Source organism: Lissotriton vulgaris, unplaced genomic scaffold (assembly GCF_964263255.1).
Source record: "Lissotriton vulgaris unplaced genomic scaffold, aLisVul1.2 SCAFFOLD_503, whole genome shotgun sequence".
NCBI lineage: Eukaryota > Metazoa > Chordata > Amphibia > Caudata > Salamandridae > Lissotriton > Lissotriton vulgaris.
The window spans coordinates 968,082-972,866 of record NW_028253338.1 but is presented as its reverse complement, the minus strand read 5'-3'; positions in this window follow the sequence as shown (position 1 = coordinate 972,866).

Here is a 4,785-nt window from a genome sequence, read left to right as displayed (position 1 = left end):
CACAAAGTGCATTATATAAATGCCACGCACTACTCATCCATTTCCACCCAAAACATATCACATCACCTCTCACTGGAAGTCGCCCACAACACCATTTATCCTACCTACTACTCCATTCTCCCAACTGATGCTCATTTCTCAAGTGTCTAAACAACATTAAAAACAATGTATGCATCTATTCATCCACAGCTACTACCAAAACATTTCACTCATTGAAATCAGTGTGTGTTCTGGTCGTGACACAACTGTACAGAAAAAGACAATCTGGAAAGCACTGAAAAATAACAAAAAGTATATAGCCATCAAGGTAGGAAACCTTTTGAGTGGAAGTCCTTTTGAGTTTCTTTTAGTAGAACCTTCAAGTTGTACCTGTCTGGTATTGGGTTGGAATTGTGTTGCCACTAGTCTGTGGACACAAGTACTGGAACTAGAAGCACTGAAGCTGCTAAGCGTTAGGATGACAGCAGTGCATGTTGTCTGGAATATGAAGGATTGGTGCATCTCACAAGCTCCCAGAGTGAAGAAACTAATTGCTGAGACAGAAAAAATGAACCATAACTTGAAAAGTGCTCATGCGCACCTCCAAGGGAAATACTTTACAGGAAGAATTGGTTGGAAAGCAACCATGATGGACTGATCTCATTTGGTGAATGGAAAAAATCAATGTAGTGCTATGAGGAGGGTATTATGGTTATTATAGTTTCTGTGGCACAGAGCTATTTTATTCAAGTACCTAACAACTTGGGTACTACAGACAGCTCCCTGTCAATCCCAAAGGCTCCATCAGTAAGTAGAATTGAAGCAGTGGCATAACGAAAGTTTAAGGTGCCCCCTGCAATGTACACAGAGGGCCCCTGCTCCAGATTTAATACGAAGCGCTCAGGCCTAAGCACTGTGCTGAGCGGGCCCCCTGCAGCTCAGAGCCCCCCGCACAGCAGGGGATGCGAGGGCCTGTGTTATGCCCCTGAAATGAAGGGAAAGGCAAATGTGAGTGTGGGTTGACTGTGCAGATATCCTGAGTACCAAAGATTATTTGCCTTTCAATGCTAGCGCTCTACTAGACAACAAGGACTGAATCACACTCATGAGTGGGCCCTCTTGAGTAGCATACATGCTCTGCAGGAGTGTATGGTCAACTGAATACGAGTGCTCTGTGCCGCCGCGTGCCACCCCACCTTCTGTCAAAATGTAGGCTCTTTTGCTGTGGTATGTAGCCTTTACATGTTATGCAAGTCAGTACCACGCTGCCTTTTTTTGGTACTTTACCATGCAGGTAAGTATAACTGGGTCATTTAGGGCTAAGAGGTCATAAGGAGTTTTAGGTTTAAGGGATGGGTAAGGGTGAGTAATAATAAGGATTGTTAGGGTTTAGGGAACGGTAAAGTTGAAGGGAGTGATAATGGGAATTTAGGGTTTAGGGAAGGTTAAAGGTAAAGGGAGTTTTAGGGTTTTGTGGGCTGGAACACCCCTGAATTGAAGCCATGTCCTCTGAATAAGCGTGGGCGGAAAATCCGTTCCGCTCGCGGATTTTGCGGATTTTCGGGAAATCCGCAATCCGCGAGATTTGCGGATTTCCCGCAAAATCCGCAAATTCGCACGCAGCGGATTTTTTTGGCGGCGCGCGGCGTTGGTGATACAATTTTTGCGGCGCGCGGCGTTTATCATCGTTTGCCGAGTTGTTTTTTTCGATAGTTTGCGAGTGCTGGGCCATTTTGGATCTTGCTGTGTGATCCCGCGGGAATTGGCGAGCGCGATTACGTCATCGCGGCTTGCCAGCGATAGTTTGTCAACGCGAGTACGACGAGATCACGTCTCGCGGTACTTCGCAATTGCGAGATTTGAGATGCGGCGCGCGAAAATATAAATTTGCAATTCTGCACAAGAAATCCACCAGCAAGCAGCATAAACCTTCTAGAAATGATGATTTTTATGTGAATAACTCCTTAGTTTGACATTTGCCTGCACTTTTTTAGCGAGGAGTCCATTTTGGGGAGGGGGGCAGGGGGGTGGGAGGAAGGAAGTGCCCCATAGTCTTCAACTTCCTGTTCCTGTTCAGCAGGCTCCTCCCAGTGCTTTGTCCATCTCCTGGTCACTTTTCATTCGGATGTGGACCTGGAAGGATTACCTTTTGTGGATGCTGCTGGATCTTTGGATTTGAGGCCTTTTTGACTTTCTTTGGATCACTGTTGGATTAGAAATTTTACAAGTAAGTTTGTTTGGGGCATTACAGTTGCTGCAACTAAAATTTTGGGATTTTCGATTTTTGGGCTGTTTTGGGGCCTTTTCCCAGGGGTACTCAGTGGTGGGTGGACTGATTCTTTCTGTGGGTTGTCTTGAACTTAAACATCATGGAGGCCATAGATGAATTGGGATTGTGCTGATTTTTCTGTGTTTTTCGATTTTTTTTTTTTGTAAAATTTTGTGTTTTTCGATTTTTGACCTGTTGTTGGGGCCTTGACCAGGGGTATTTGAGTCTAGCATGGGCCTAGTCTTTCTGTGGGCTGTCTTGAATTTAAACATCATGGAGGCCATGGATGGAATGGGATTGTGCTGATTTTGCAGTGTTTTTCGATTTTTGGGGGTGTTCATGGGGAGGGACATGCCATGTGGCTGGTGGCCATTTTGAGTGCAGCTACAGGCACTGGCCATGTGCTGGCAGGCAAGTGGCCATTTTGAATGCAGGCTTTGTTGTTAGGCCTCCAACCATTTTGCCTACTTTTCAACCTTTATTTATGCCAGGGGTAGTGAGTCTTGCATGGGCCTAGTATTTCTGTGGGTTGTCTTGAATTTAAACATCATGGAGGCCATGGATTGAATGGGATTGTGATGATTTTGCAGTGTTTTTCGATTTTTGGGCCTGTACTTGTGGCCTTTTCACCAGGGGTATTTGAGTCTAGCATGGGCCTAGTCTTTCTGTGGGCTGTCTTGAATTTAAACATCATGGAGAGGCCACGGATGGAATGGGATTGTGCTGATTTTGCAGTGTTTTTCGATTTTTGGGCCTGTACTTGTGGCCTTTTCACCATGGGTATTTGAGTCTAGCATGGGCCTAGTCTTTCTGTGGGCTGTCTTGAATTTAAACATCATGGAGAGGCCATGGATGGAATGGGATTGTGCTGATTTTGCAGTGTTTTTCGATTTTTGGGCCTGTACTTGTGGCCTTTTCACCAGGGGTATTTGAGTCTAGCATGGGCCTAGTCTTTCTGTGGGCTGTCTTGAATTTAAACATCATGGAGGCCATGGATGGAATGGGATTGTGCTGATTTTGCAGTGTTTTTCGATTTTTGGGGGTGTTCATGGGGAGGGACATGCCATGTGGCTGGTGGCCATTTTGAGTGCAGCTACAGGCACTGGCCATGTGCTGGCAGGCAAGTGGCCATTTTGAATGCAGGCTTTGTTGTTAGGCCTCCAACCATTTTGCCTACTTTTCAACCTTTATTTATGCCAGGGGTAGTGAGTCTTGCATGGGCCTAGTATTTCTGTGGGTTGTCTTGAATTTAAACATCATGGAGGCCATGGATTGAATGGGATTGTGATGATTTTGCAGTGTTTTTCGATTTTTGGGCCTGTACTTGTGGCCTTTTCACCAGGGGTATTTGAGTCTAGCATGGGCCTAGTCTTTCTGTGGGCTGTCTTGAATTTAAACATCATGGAGAGGCCACGGATGGAATGGGATTGTGCTGATTTTGCAGTGTTTTTCGATTTTTGGGCCTGTACTTGTGGCCTTTTCACCAGGGGTATTTGAGTCTAGCATGGGCCTAGTCTTTCTGTGGGCTGTCTTGAATTTAAACATCATGGAGGCCATGGATTGAATGGGATTGTGATGATTTTGCAGTGTTTTTCGATTTTTGGGCCTGTACTTGTGGCCTTTTCACCAGGGGTATTTGAGTCTAGCATGGGCCTAGTCTTTCTGTGGGCTGTCTTGAATTTAAACATCATGGAGAGGCCACGGATGGAATGGGATTGTGCTGATTTTGCAGTGTTTTTCGATTTTTGGGCCTGTACTTGTGGCCTTTTCACCAGGGGTATTTGAGTCTAGCATGGGCCTAGTCTTTCTGTGGGCTGTCTTGAATTTAAACATCATGGAGAGGCCATGGATGGAATGGGATTGTGCTGATTTTGCAGTGTTTTTCGATTTTTGGGCCTGTACTTGTGGCCTTTTCACCAGGGGTATTTGAGTCTAGCATGGGCCTAGTCTTTCTGTGGGCTGTCTTGAATTTAAACATCATGGAGGCCATGGATGGAATGGGATTGTGCTGATTTTGCAGTGTTTTTCGATTTTTGGGCCTGTACTTGTGGCCTTTTCACCAGGGGTATTTGAGTCTAGCATGGGCCTAGTCTTTCTGTGGGCTGTCTTGAATTTAAACATCATGGAGAGGCCATGGATGGAATGGGATTGTGCTGATTTTGCAGTGTTTTTCGATTTTTGGGCCTGTACTTGTGGCCTTTTCACCAGGGGTATTTGAGTCTAGCATGGGCCTAGTCTTTCTGTGGGCTGTCTTGAATTTAAACATCATGGAGGCCATGGATGGAATGGGATTGTGCTGATTTTGCAGTGTTTTTCGATTTTTGGGCCTGTACTTGTGGCCTTTTCACCAGGGGTATTTGAGTCTAGCATGGGCCTAGTCTTTCTGTGGGCTGTCTTGAATTTAAACATCATGGAGGCCATGGATGGAATGGGATTGTGATGATTTTGCAGTGTTTTTCGATTTTTGGGCCTGTACTTGTGGCCTTTTCACCAGGGGTATTTGAGTCTAGCATGGGCCTAGTCTTTCTGTGGGCTGT